Raw genomic sequence first — 15,567 nt, 5'->3', positions numbered from 1 at the left:
AGCTTCCTCCCATTCCAATCTTACCCAAATGATACCTAAGAAGCAGCACACTGTGGTGATTGTGCTCAGTTATACAATGGCACTATTTGGAGTGGGGCATGACCGCTAAGGGTCTGATAACTCTGAAGACAGGAGCAGTGAAAGAGGCAGTAGCTGGAACTGGAGGCAAGATCGCATCTGAATTGAGACCACTGATTATGGTGTAGCTACAGGGCAATATGCTCCAAGGCCTTGAAGATAGGGTCAGTGGCCAAGAAGAAAGATTGACTACTAGTGAGGCTCAGACACGTGTGCTAGAAGATAAATGCCTTCAGCTTCTGGAGAAGGTCAACAACCAGGAGAACCAAAACTGCTGAAATAATAGTCACCTTGTGGGATAATCTGAGGCAATACTGGATGCCAAGCTTTGGGAGGTGGTCATGACTTGGCTCCTGAAAACACTTGTCTTACCATAAGACTTTTGTCTACATATTTTTTGTTTCTAATTTGTGATCCCTTGTTCTGTATTTGGGGAGGGTCTGTTGGTGGGATAGTAATAGCAAGTGGGGAGCTTGGAGGAAAGGCAGGGAGAAAAGAGTATTGGGGGGGCTCTCCTTTATTTTTTTCCCCTCGGCACCAGCATGTCCCACACTAGTCCTGACCATTGCTGTAGCTGGTTGAGATCCCCAAGGACCTGGGAGAATACTACATGCTACCCAGGATTCCACAGCTGGATCTTTGAACAGGAAGCAAAGCCCTGAAATGGGAATCAAATAAGTAATAAATGGGACGGACAGGGTGGTATAATCAGGGGAAGAAAACAAATTGTGTAATAAGCAAAAAAATTTATTGGGTATTTTTTTAACACAAAAGTTTAAAATATATGAAAAGGAAAGGTCAGGTTTTTTTTTGTTTGTTCACTTCTTGTCATCAGACCAGGTGACGTCATAGTCTGTGTATACTTTTTTCAGTTTCTCTGCAGTTACAGAGTGATCAGCCTTGCCATATCCCTGTAAGGAGAGGGAAGAAGAAGGAGAAAAAGCTTTTTAAAAATGTTATATTCTGCACACCATTATTCTAAGTCTGTACCTCCTAGTTTCCTCCAGGCCATTTGCCACTTTCTCCTGTGTGGCATTAGAACAGTTGTTTCAAACCCAACACAAACCCACGATTTTGGAATAAGGAGAATGGTGAAACCCTCAAAAATATCACATGTAGTCAGTGAACAGAAACCAAGTGAAACTGAGGAAGAGGCAGGATGGGGCTGAAGGCCTCCAAAGTATTTATTTACAAATGATGATTTTATGTAGGTTAAGATTTGTTAAAAATATTTGTTACCTAAGAAAACAATAGAATTGAGCCCTCCAGATCAGTAGAGAATTTGTTAGATTAGATCACCTCCAATGTTTTGATTCCAAACAAAGCCTTCCTTTGAAAGGCTGGAGAAAAGCAGATTTGATTCTCATTTTTATTATATTCTTATGGATCCTGAATCATCTATTTTCAGAGGGCTGAAAACATTTTTCTTGCTACTGAAATATCAGCTTTTAAGACAATACAAGTAGGTAAAGAACAGTGTACTATATATATAGATATAATTATGCATTTTTGGACCGTGTGTTGCTTTGGCATCACCTGAAAAGCCCTTCTTGATTTATAAAGAGCCATCTCATAGCTTTATTTCATAAAACTGATCGGAAAATAATATCATGATTTGTTCAGATATTACATGAATGTGTCTTGAAATCCTTTAATGGTTGGGCAGTAGTACATCATGAGATACTAAGGGCTCCTTTTACAAAGGTGCGCTAGCGTTTTTAGCGTACGCGGGAAATTACCGCGCGCTACGCTTCTAGAACGCCAGCTCAATGCTGGCATTAAGGTCTAGCGCACACGACAATGTAGCGTGCGCTATTCCACATGTTAAAAGTCCTAGCGCCCCTTGGCGTTCACTCTGCACTCAATGGAGCTCTGCCATTTCGCTAATCATAAGCTTCGTCAGGGGTTAGATATTTTCTCAGTCTGGTATTACTGTCTTAACAGCCACATACATTTTTGAGACAGACCTAAAAAGATATTTAAAGAACCGATTCTTAACAGCCTGCATTATACTGTAATTTCATTGTTGAGCCTGTCATCTTTTTAATTAAGAATCATTTATTCAAATAACCCCATCAAGATTAAACATTAACTTACCAAACGATTGACTGCTGTTCTTTTTCAAAGCTTCCGTCATTGTTTGAATATCATCTGTAATCTAAAAAGATGGCAGCGGATTTTCAACTAGACGCCGTCATCAAAAAGCCTATCAACTGATTGATTACTTGTTCCCTCATGCTAAAAATCTACCCACATGCAATTTGGTGTTATGGCCAAAAAATATCTAAGGAAAAGGACCATTTAAATTAAATGATTAATTTAGAGAGCGTGAATGGTTGGGCAGACTGGATGGACCATTCGGGTCTCTCTCTGCCGTCATTTACCTTGGTTTGAGCGACTATTGAAAAGGTGTGAGCTAAATATTAAACACACACACTGCTGCCATACAATATAATCTCCCAAAAAGCAAGAATTGACAGGCTCTTCGCTGACTAAAGCAGACTTTTGCACTGGCCATGTTCAATCTGGAAAAAAAAAGAGGAACTATGAGTTAAAATAAGCAAAGAAGCAGAATTAAGTTCTGTACATCAAGCTCTGTTCAGGCAGGGGATTCATCGCCACATCGAATACAAGCAAGGATGCCCAAGCTTTTGCGCCCAAGTGGCATATTTTCTTGCATGGAATGCGTACGTTTATACGTACCGCGTACACCCCCTGCACACTATATGAGTGGGTGTATTTTCACATAGCCAATTTGCCCTTGTTACATGTGTACAAATATGGGATACCCCTCGGGATGTTGGATAGCATACGAAGCCAGCTTCAAGCATGAAAGATATAATCTGAATTTTCTAAGTCACAGTACCTGACACTGCGGTAAAAGGGTTCAGAGATTTGAGGACAATGGGCATTTCTTTCTCCAGAAAGCCTTTCACTTGCGACTCTTTGGCTGCTTTGTTCAGCTCCTCTTGCTCCGTCTTCGGCTTGCTCCTCTGCTTTTCATATGACTGCACAGCCAGAAATGGCAAGAAGGAAAAAAAGTAATCCAGGACATCTTCCCCCTCAAGCACCCAAGCTCAGCCGTCTCCTCACAGAGATGCCAGTGCTGTTATAAATTCCTCAGACTTATAATAAACCTTGGCAGGTACTTATTTCACGTGAAGACTCTCGCCTCACAATTTGCTTGCATGCAGAGTGTTTCAGGTCAAAAATATCCCGATGTACTTTATTCTTCATATAAATGTTTTTTTCAAATATTAAAGGCTTGTAAAATATTACTTAGCTTTAGCAAAAGCTGTTGCACAAGCCTTTATTCTTCATATAAATGTTTTTCAAATATTAAAGTACATCAGGTTATTTGTGACCTGAAACACTTTCTCCATGACCAATGACAATGCAAGCAAATTATGAGGCGAGAGTCTTCATGTAAAACGCGCCACTACCAAGGTCTTGAGACTTATTATGAACACTACTATTTACTATTTATCATTTCTATAGCTTGCCTGTCCTGAAAATGGTAAATCTCATTTTAAGTGACTGCATATCCCTGGCTTTGTACAGGCTATGGCAGCAGGACTGGGGGGTTTAACAATGAAACGGGGGTGGGGGAGGGGGGGTCTAGGGGGTCTAGATTTTCCTAGAGTAAAATCTGGCAACTATACTGACCGTATCTCTTGGTACTTGAGGATCTTCTTTCTTTTCCTGCATCTTATAAAGTTATGGCTAAGGGCAGACACTTTGCTGATTAATGCCCATCTGGGGGGTTTCTCTTTCACCACTGTGTCGTTTCTTTGCATCCAGCTTTTTACTGGTCAGAATGGTGATGACCCAGGTGATCATAACCTCTTCATTCTCAAAAATTCTCTTAGGGTTGTTGGTACCCCCAGTGCTTTTCCAGTCCAATGATACCAAAGTTCCCAGCAGATGTGAGATGTTATTTCATTGCATCTCTCGACATTGAAAATTACTACCCTCAGCACCTTGTAGCTGTCTATGAATAGGATAACTGTTTCTAGCAGATACATTTCTGTTTTTCCATTTTCCCACTCCTATATTTGCTGTGATCCGTGTCTCCCATAATCCAGTCCTGGGTTGCAACTTTCCAATTTCTTATCCTTTGGTTTCAGTTTCCCTTTCCTTAAACGGGTCCAGTTTTGATTGATTTATATTTCCCACCCGTTTTTTTAGTCCATGCTACTGGGAGTGACGGTGAAACTGCTCAGGTAGGGGATAAATGGTTCATCCTGTATGCTAGACATTTGCCACAGGAGGGCAGCACTGAGCATTTCTGCAGTACTGATTCCTGAAGCAATGGTGCCCTCCAATGACCACTGACTGGAATAGCATCTGCAAACAAACTAAAGCAAAATGGCAGATTTTGAATAAAAGTGAATGAATGAATCCTTTTTCTTGCCCTTTAAAATTTTTCTCCATCCGTTTGTTAATGAGAAACTAATTTGCGTTCCATAGTTGGGGAAGAGGGTGTTTGCTAAATATGCGATAAGAGTATGAACCTAATCCATTTCTTGAGCTGTTTTCAAATACTGACTCCTTCCGTTCTCAGTCTCAAAGCAAATGAGCAAAAGATGGCAAAACACCAGAAAATACACATGAATCATTAAAAAAGCATTCATTGCAATGGTAGCCTGAAGATGCAATAAGAAGGGCAAACAGAAAGAGCTAGAGGAACAGGAGAAATTGAGAATTAGGATTCCGGACGAAAAAGAGGCACCAAAACGAGAGGAAGAAAGGAACAGAAATCAGGGACTGGCAGCTCCAAAAGGGGATGGCAAGAGGAGTAAATCACAAGGAAAACCAGCAGGGGGGAAAAAAACCCCAGGACTTAAATTGCTTGTATGCAAATGCGAGGAGCCTAAGGACTAAAATGGGAGAACTAGAAGTCACATCCAAAAAAGAGGACCTAGACATTATTGGAATCACGGAAACATGGTGGAATGAGGATAACAAAATGGGACATAGTACTGCCAGGGTACAAACTCTATAGAAGAGACAGGACTCACAAGAAGGGTGGAGGAATAGCACTATACATAAAAGACACCATTCACTCAACCAGAGTGGATATGGAAACAAAGGCGGAAGGATTGGAATCATTATGTGTTAAATTACCAGGAAGGAATGGTTTTGACATAAGATTGGAACTGTAGTATCGTCCGCCTGGACAAACAGAAGCAAACAACAAAGAACTGGCAGCAGAATTGAGGCGGGAATGCAAAAATGGGAATGTGATAGTAATGGGGGATTTTACCTACCCCGGGATAGGCTGGAGTATTGGTAACTCGAACTGTGCGAGGGAAACAGAATTCCTAGAGGCTGTGAGGGACTGCTTTATGGATCAGCTCGTCAAGGAACCAACGAGAGGAATGCCACTCTCAAACTAATCCTCAATGGGCTAGAGGGACTGGCGAAGGAAATGGAAGTAGTAGGACCACTAGGAAACAGCGATCACAACATGATCCAGTACAAATTAGAAGTAGGAACATTAAGAGGGAAGAGAACCACAGTGTCAACACTAAACTTCAAGAAAGGGAACTATGACGCTATGAGATTAATGGCGAGAAAAAAACCTCAGAAACAGCTCAAGGAAAATAGAAACTGTGGAGCAAGCCTGGTCCCTATTCAAGGGCACGGTGCAAGAAGCACAACTTATGTACATCCCCAGATTTAGAAAAGGGTGCAAAAAACCCCGAACAAAAGACCCAGTATGGATAACAAATGAAGTGAAGAAAGCGATAGGAGACAAGAAAATGGAAAAAGGACCAAACTGGGGAAAACTGGAAGGAACACAGGAAATGCCAAAAAGAATGTCATCGAGTGATTAGGAGAGCGAAAAGGGAATACGAAGAAAGACTAGCCGGGGAGGCAAAAAATTTCAAATATGTTAAAGGGAAGCAACTGGCAAGGGAGGAAGTAGGACCTTTGGATGATGGAGACAGAAAGGGAGTCATAAAGGAGGAAAAAGAGGTAGCTGATAGGTTAAACAAGTTCTTCTCAACAGTCTTCACAAGCGAGGACACATCCAGTGTACCAGAACCCGAAGAGAGGATGTCCTCCAACAGATAGATAGATTGAAAAGCGACAAATCACCAGGCCCGGACGGAATCCACTCAAGGGTACTAAAAGAACTAAGAAATGAAATAGTGGAAATACTCCAACTAGTTTGCAACCTATCCTTGAAAACTGGCGAAGTCCCGGAGGACTGGAAGATAGCAAATGTTACACCTATCTTTAAAAAGGGATCGAGAGGTGACCCGGGAAACTACAGGCCGGTAAGTTTGACATCGGTTCCAGGCAAGATGGTAGAAGCACTGATAAAGGACAGCATTTGTGAGCACATTGAAAGAAATGGACTAATGAAAGAAAGAAATGGACTAATGAAAGAGAGCCAACATGGCTTCTGCAAAGGGAGATCGTGCCTAACAAACTTACTGCACTTCTTTGAGGGGGTAAACAGCCAGATGGACAAAGGGGAACCCATAGACATCATTTATCTCGACTTCCAAAAGGTCTTCGACAAGGTACCCCATGAGCGGCTACTTAGGAAGCTGTGGAACCACGGGGTGGAAGGGGACGTACACAGATGGGTTAAACACTGGTTGGCAGGCAGAAAGCAAAGGGTTGGAGTGAAGGGCCACTACTCGGACTGGAGGAGGGTCACAAGCGGAGTTCCGCAGGGGTCGGTACTCAGACCGCTGCTGTTCAATGTATTTATTAATGACCTAGAAACGGGGACGAAATGTGATGTTATAAAATTTGCGGATGACACTAAACTCTGTAGAAGGGTTAGAACTGTGGAAGAATGTGAGGACCTACAAAGGGACCTGAACAAACTGGAGGAGTAGGCAAAAAAATAGCAGATGAGCTTCAATGTCGGGAAATGCAAGGTCATGCATATAGGGAAAAAGAACCCGATGTTCAGCTACCAAATGGGGGATTAGTACTAGAGGGAAGTAACCTTGAAAAAGACTTGGATGTGTTGGTGGACACAACAATGAAGTCAATGGCACAATGTGCAGCAGCCTCAAAGAAGGCAAACAGAATGTTGGGTATTAAGAAGGGTATTACTACCAGAACGAAGGAAGTCATCATGCCGCTGTATCGCGCGATGGTGCGACTGCATCTGGAATACTGCGTCCAATATTGGTCACCGTATCTAAAGAAGGACATGGAGATACTTGAGGGTTCAGAAAAGAGCAACAAGAATGATAAAAGGTATGGAAAACCTTTCATACCTTGAGAGGCTAGAAAGGCAAGGGCTCTTCACCCTGGAAAAGCGGAGACTCAGAGGAGACATGATAGAGACTTACAAGATCATGAAGAGCATGGAGAAGGTGGAAAGGAACAGATTCTTCAGCCTATTGGGAACTACAAGAACAAGGGGGCACTCGGAGAAATTGAAAGGGGACAGGTTTAGAACCAACGCTAAGAAATATTTCTTCACTCAGAGGGTGGTGGACACCTGGAATGCACTTCCGGAAGCTGTGATAGGACAGAGTACATTAAAGGGATTCAAAGAGGGATTGGACAAATTCCTGAGGATACGGGGATTGAGGGATATAGATAGAGGTAGAGATAGGTTCATAAAGGGTATCGATGGAAGAATAATGAGGATTGGAAGGTTTTAGTCAAAGGATCACTTACAGGTCATGGACCTGATGGGTCGCTGCGGGAGCGGACTGCTGGGCGTGATGGACCCCTGGTCTGACCCAGCGGAGGCAATTTCTTATGTTCTTATGTTTTGTTTTTTTTAAATTGTGTAATGAAGCAGGCAGACAGACACCAGGACCACACTGTTATTCAGAGAAGGTCCACCTCGTCTACCACAGTGTACTCTGCTGATCAATGCTTTTTTATTGCTTCCTTAGATTCTGTGCTTGATCCAGGATTTCTTGAATTATGTCACTGCAATCTGCTCCAGAAGTCTTTCTCTGTGAATGTCTGAGATGGACTTCTGGAGCAGGTACTACCAGCAGCTACCTTGAGACTGGGAATCTAAATGGCAGATGATGTTTAACTTGAACAAGTGCAAAGTGATGCATGTGAGCAAGAGGAATCTGAACTATAGCTATGTGATGCTGTTTTCTGTGTTGGAAGTCACTGCCCAGGAATAGGATCTAGGTATCATTGTTGAGGATATGTTGAAACCCTCAAGTTTAGGAATGTTAGAAATTATCAGGAAAGGAATGGAAAACAAAGATGGATATTTTATAATACCCTTGTATTGCTCTAAGGTATGGCCACACCTTGAATATTGTGTGCACTTCTGGTCACTGCTGCACAGGGGGAGGGGAGAAAGGAAATAGGAAAAATTGGGGTGGAAGAGGGAAGTGAGATTTTTTTTTCTCTTTTCATGTACAACAGCGACCCAGTCTTATTTTTGGGGAAACATGGTAGTAATAGTGGTACTTTACTGTGAAAATACAACTCAAGCCAATCCTGTATGTAGTTAAAGACAATACAGAGGTCTGTCGGGTGAACTAAGGAAGCACCCTTTAGTCTAGAACTGGCCCTACCCACATTTGGCCAACTCGGAATGGAAGAACCCTTCTGTGGCAGTGACCCCTCTGGTCTAGAAGGAGAGCCTGTACCCCTCCCACTTGAGAATGAAAGAGCCAGTGTGAGAAGAAACCATTTTTTATTTTGTTCATCACAAAAAGAGATTACAGCTCTGCTGGGGGTAAAACTGTCTAGCTGTCAGATTCATCTAGGGTCACTTCTGCCGCCTTCAGCCTCTTCAGATTGGTCAGGTGGTCTCCCAACCTCTTGATAAGCTCAATTCCCTGCCAAGAAGAGAATGATGTGGACATGGTTCAATCAATGATCTGAAACAAGGTCAAAACAGAGAATTTTGTTTCTGCAGATTTGCACTTCAGTGTTGAATTTTAGTAATCCAGCTGAAGACGAATCGACAATTGAACCAAAAGAGCAAAATGGCCTTTGAGAAAATAGCACCTTACCAACTTAAGTTTAAAATGAATGTTTTTCTACAATTTGTTTATTTGGGGGTTCTAATGTTAAAGAAGAACAGTAGACTCCCACTTAACCAGTACTTAAGCAACCCTCACCCAAACGGCAAAAAAAATTACCAATAAAAAAATTGTCATTCCTGAAGCAGCAGCAGCAGCAGCTGTCCTCAGCTTCAACCTCCCCCCCCCAGTCCTGAAGCAGTGGTCCGGAGCTGTGAACCCCCCTCCCCCTAGCCCTCCTCCAGTCCTGAAGCAGCAACATCCTGAGCTGTGGACCTCCCTCAAGCCCCAAAGAAGCAACAGCAGGGGTCCTATGTCATGAAACCCCCTTCCCTCCCTCCTTCAAGCCCCAAAGCAGCAGCAATGGTCCTGTGTCACGACCTCCCCCTCCCCTCCCTCCCTCAAGCCCCAAGGTAGCAACAGCAGGGGTCCTATGTCACGAAACCCCCCTCCCTCACTCCCTCCCTCCCTCAAGCCCCAAAGCAGCAGCAGTGGTCCTGTGTCATGAGCCCCCTCTCTCTCCTCCCCTCTCTCCCTTCCTTCCTCCAGCTGTGTATATTGTGTATATATGAAAAATGAATGGAAAAAATTGCATTATAATTAGTAAAGGGGATGGGATCTGGGGAAGAGCTTGGGTGGGCCTAGGGAGGTCGGTAGTTGGGGTACTCAGCTGATATTTGTTAGACTTAGGGGGTACTTAGCTTGAAGTAGTTGAGAAACACTTCTATAGGCAATCAACTGGTGCCAGTGCCTCTCCTTCTCTCCAGCCCTCTTCCCTGCTGGCGCCTCAGGGCCCATCTGGAGGGCCTCTGCACAGGCGTGGACATCGACATGATGATGTCACGCATAAGCGTGATGTAAACACGGCAACATCCGCACACTTCTGGGTGCCTCAAACCTTTAGTGTGCTCGGGCTCGAGAAAATTTGAGAGACACTGCTCTAGGGCAGGGGTGGGCAACTCCGTTTCTTGAGGGCCGGAATCCATTCGGGTTTTCAGGATTTCCCCGATGAATATGCATTGAAAGCAGTGCATGCAAATAGGTCTCATGCATAATCATTGAGGAAATCATGAAAAACCGATTGGATTCAGGCCCTCGAGGACCGGAGTTGCTCATGTCTGCTCTAGGGCAGTGGTTCCCAACCCTGTCCTGGAGGACCACTAGGCCAATCGGGTTTTCAGGCTAGCCCTAATGAATATGTATGAGAGAGATTTGCATATAATGGAAGAGATAGGCATGCAAATCTGCTGCATGCATATTCATTAGGGCTAGCCTGAAAACCCGATTGGCCTAGTGGTCCACCAGGACAGGGTTGGGAACCACTGCTCTAGGGGATCCTTTTACTAAATGTAATGTCGAGAAGCATTATTGGTTATTTTATCTTCTAGTGCAGGGGTAGGGAACTCCGGTCCTCGAGAGCCGTATTCCAGTCGGGTTTTCAGGATTTCCCCAATGAATATGCATTGAAAGCAGTGCATGCAAATAGATCTCATGCATATTAATTGGGGAAATCCTGAAAACCCGACTGGAATATGGCTCTCGAGGCCCGGAGTTCCCTACCCCTGCTCTAGTGCATGTTAAAAAGGCTTACTGTGGCATCCGGCAGTAAATTTGCCTGTTAATGTGCATACACCGTGAGCTAAAAAATATTTCTTTTTTTTTTCTCTAAAGAAACGTGTTTGTGGGTGGAGACAGAGCATGACAGCACTAATGTGCCAATGGTGAAATTAGTGGGTGGTCATTAATTTGGAAAATGGGAAAATCTGCCATTTTCCAGTTGGTGGCGTAAGTGACCTTAGCACATGAGAAAGATGCCAGGTGGCGCAATAGAAGAAACTAGCCACAGAGAGGGGGACTCACTAGGTTGTTCAACAATAGGAAGGGGAGGAAAGGGGGATTGGAGAGAGGGAGGGAAGAGGCACTGGGAAGAGGTGGCCAATCATCAACGTTTGGGGAGGGCCAGAGACAGAATGGCAGGCTTCCCCTTGGCGTGGTCAATTTTTGGGCACCAGGAAGGAAGCAAGAACGCAGCTGAGAGGAGGGAGGTGACCAGCAGAGGGGAGGCCATGATGAGATAACCGAAAGGTGTTGCACCTGCTGGAGAACATAGTAACATAGTAACATAGTAGATGACGGTAGATAAAGACCCGAATGATCCATCCGTCTTCCCAACCTGATTCAATTTAATTTTTAAATTTTTCTTCTTAGTTATTTCTGGGCAAGAATCCAAAGCTTTACCCGGTACTGTGCTTGGATTCCAACTGCCAAAATCTCTGTTAAGACTTACTCCAGCCCATCTACACCCTCCCAGGAATTGAAGCCCTCCCCAGCTCATCCTCCACCAAACGGCCATATACAGACACAGACCGTGCAAGTCTGCCCAGTACTGGCCTTAGTTCAATATTTAATATTATTTTCTGTTTCTAGATCCTCTGTGTTCATCCCATGCTTCTTTGAACTCAGTCACAGCTTTACTCTCCACCACTTCTCTGGGGAGCGCATTCCAGGCATCCACTATCCTCTCCGTAAAGTAGAATTGCCTAACATTGCTCTTGAATCTACCACCCCTCAACCTCAAATTATGTCCTCTGGTTTTACCATTTTCCTTTCTCTGGAAAAGATTTTGTTCTACGTTAATACCCTTCAAGTATTTGAATGTCTGAATTATATCTCCCCTGTCTCTCCTTTCCTCTAGGGTATACATATTCAGGGCTTCCAGTCTCTCCTCATACGTCTTCTGGTGCAAGCCTCCTATCATTTTCGTCGCCCTCCTCTAGACCCGCCTCAAGTCTTCTTACGTCCCTCGCCAGATACGGTCTCCAAAACTCAATTTGCATTGGTGTTATGCTACTTTGCTTACCGATTCTGTTCCTCCCCGGCGCAGCTCAACAGCGTATCCCCACTCGTGGCAATCAATCCCGGTCAGGGCTGATCCAGGCCATGGTGAAAATGTGGCACGTTCAGTGGTACAGAGGATAGACAGAAGCTTTTGGTGGCTCCATGGGTAAGCAACTATTGTGCTACATCAGGTAACAGAGTTTCCTGGTACTGAGGGTAGGCGGCGGCAGTGCTATGCAGAGGTAGTGGGGTTTCCTGAGGGTGTGTGCCGTTATAGGGCACATATCCTATAGCAAGTGCTTGCCTACCACATGCAGTGGGGGATTTCAAAGCAAAAATAAAGATACAGATAATCAAGTGGGGATGTCACCTTTCCCAGTGGCAGCAAATGAAGCCGAGAGGCAATCGATTAAGTAACACAGCAGGCAGGCCTGGAGGTGTCATTTTCCCGGTGTTAATATTAAGAGCAGTTTTGCTGGCAGCCATTTTAGGCCTGAGGCACAAGTAGTCGTGCATCAGCCATTTTAAATGCCTTTAGCCAGTTCATGTGGGGTTCTCACGCTGTGTGATGGCTCCACATGGTTAGGCTTGCAATTAATGACAGCGATGGTTACATACTGGCATCTATTTGCAATTTGATAAGTAACACCATTTATTTGGCATTCTTCAACCTTATCGTACACATTCTTTAATACAGTGATTTAATCCGGCCAGCAGAAGTATGATTTAAAAAAAAAGTAGGGGGGGTTTAGTTACTGGTTGGGCAAAATGATTGGTAGGATATATTCATAAAGATAATAAATGCAAAGGGACTGGTAACATAACGTGGCACCACAAGGTGGTTGATCTGTGGTTGGAGGAAATGGAGGCAGATAGTTCCTTTAGCCCAAATATCAGGTTTCCATCGGGGGGATAGGACACGGACATCTCAGAAAAGTCAGACACAGAGCGCACTTCTCTTCCCTAGTAATAAAACTTGAGGACAGTTTAATAATGGCCAATGTACGTGGAACCCATGTAGGTTTCGCCACGTTTGCTCCCACTGTGGAGCCCCTCATGCAACAATGCAACGCAGGTCATTCAACGACTGTCAAGCACAACCTGAAAATCACCCCCATATGCTTGAACTTTCTGGCCCCAACACCAATTAACTTAGTGGCAATGCTGCCTTGGTTAGCACGATACCCTAAGCGTGATCAGGAGGAACAACTGCAGAGGGGTTTCTGGCATGATTTTCGGATTCCTGTTAGTGGGCCAATTTGAAAGAACTCCCATATTCCACCTAACTCATGACACATTTTACAGTGGCAAGGGATAAAGTGAATAATGAATGTGTGCTAGGAAGAGTTGCCAGCTTTTTTACGACTTGCCTTGTTGAAGACTTTGTAATTTCCTCACTAGGTGTGGTCCCAAAGAGAGAATCAGAATCAATTGATTCATAATTTGTCCTACCCCAAAGAATATTCCATAAATGATGCTATTGACCATCAATTGTGCATAGTCAAGTATGCATCCATTGATCAGGTGGTTGATATAATCAGACAGGCAGGCAAAAGCTGACATTGAGTCGGCCTTTAGATTACTGCCAGTTCATCCAGGATCATTTTGCCTGCTTGGCTTCATGTTGAATGATGTATTTCACTATGACAAGTGCTTGCCCATGGGATGCTTCATATCCTGTTGGTGCTTCAAGCAATTCAGCTCTTTCATACACGGGGGTAGAACAGGTGGCAAGGTTCTTGTTTGTTATCCATTACTTTGATGATTTCCTATTCATTGGCAAGAGCTTTAGAGAATGTGCCCACGCATTGGGATCCTTTTAACGAGTGGTCAAGAGACTCGGAATACCCCTTGTACCTGAGAAAACTGTAGGCCCCAATCACTGCTTGACCTTCTTGGATATTGAGTTGGATCTTGCAAGACAGGTATTTAGGCTACCCATTGGATAAACTAGCTAGGTTCCACGCTGAAATGCAGAAGTTTGGACAGGCAAGGAAAGCTACACTGAAACAGTTTCAGTCCCTTTTGGGCCTTTTGCTCTTTGCGGTGTGTATTATCCATACGAGCAGGATCTTTTCATTACGGCTAGCCCTAGCAACCGCCAGTGGAAAAAGAGGTCCCCACTTTATTAGGATGACACTGCCTTTGTAAGCTGAGAGGTTGTATGTTTACCCTTTTACTAAGGCAATTATCATGGGCCAGTGTGTTAACCATAACAAAGTCCTTTAAATATCTGTGGGCTTCGGTGCTGTTGCCACACGGAACTCGTTAATGCTGGTTAGTAAAAAGAGGCCTCAATGAAAGTTAAATGGTGGGGCTGAGAAATATTAGGATAGTGCATCAAAACAGAAGACAGAAAGAGTAGTAATTAGGAACTGACCAACAAGGAGGAAAGAGATGCTCTGGCTTTATGATTTAGCTTGACTTTAAAGCAGGGGTGTCCAACCTTTTTGCTTCCCTGGGCCGCATTGGCTGAAAAAAATGTTTCTGGGGCAGTGCAAACGCTGCAGCAAGACAGAGAAGGGAGCCGGCAAGACGGTAAACACCCGGGGGCAGCAGAGGAAAACACTGCATCGCCCTTGATGGGGGCCGCACACAATACTTCACGGGGCCACATGCGGTCCTCGGGCCACAGGTTGGACACCCCTGCTTTAAAGAAATGACTAGTAAAAACACCAAACATATGCTACAGCTAATTACGTTTGATCCCAGGTGATATTAAACGGATGCTATTATTTGTAAGTTGAAAGAATATCTTTGCATAGGCATAGTATGCACAGAATTATATCTTTATGATTAATTCCTCACTTTCACACTCCCATGGAAGATAAAATGAGGCCCAGTCTTAACTGTATGACAGCACATGGTCAACCTGTTTTTCAGGGAGAAATCGAACCTTATATATTAACTAGTGTTTTAGCCCGTTACATTAACGGGTGCTAGAGTAGATGTCTGTCTGTCTTTTTTAAAAAAAAATTTGTCTCTCTCTCCTTGGACGCTGTCATTCTTTCTGTCTGTGTCTTTCCCTGGCCCCCTGTCTATCTATCTTTATTTCTAACTCTATCCTCTTCCCTCAATCCTGTATGTGGCCTTTTTTCTTTCTCCTTCCTTCCTTCCAACATCTGCTCCCCCTGTCCTCCACACTTCCATTCAGTGTGTCTCCCTCTCTCTACCCCTTCCATCTACTGTTCACCCTCTGTCTTGCCCCTCTCTTCTCTTTCCATCCAGTGTCCGCCCTCTCTCTCTCTCTCTCTGTTCCATATGGCCTCTCTCCATCTCCTCCTTCCTTTTCCCTTGGTCTGGCATACCTTCCTCCTTCTCTCCAAGCCATTCAGTCCCCCCTCTGCTCCCTTTCCTCATTTAACTACTTCATTGGGCAGCAGCAGCATTCACAATTCATTGCTGTTGCTGGCTTCAGGTCTTCCTCTCTGGCCGGTCCTGTCTTCATGAAAACAGGAAATAGGCAGGACCGGCCAGAGAGGAAGGCCTGAAGCCAGCAACAGCAGCGAATTGTAAACGCTGCTGCTGCCTGAAGCACCCGAGGCAGACGCTTCTCTCCCCTCCCAGCCCAACCCCCGCTGACTCTGCGACCCTCCCAGCAAGATGACTTTAATACCAAACCTCCCTCCAGCATTGGCAAGCCGCAGCACGCTAAACAGGCTGCTTC

Source organism: Geotrypetes seraphini, chromosome 10 (genome assembly GCF_902459505.1).
Source record: "Geotrypetes seraphini chromosome 10, aGeoSer1.1, whole genome shotgun sequence".
Taxonomy (NCBI): domain Eukaryota; kingdom Metazoa; phylum Chordata; class Amphibia; order Gymnophiona; family Dermophiidae; genus Geotrypetes; species Geotrypetes seraphini.
Note: the sequence above shows the minus strand (reverse complement) of the source record.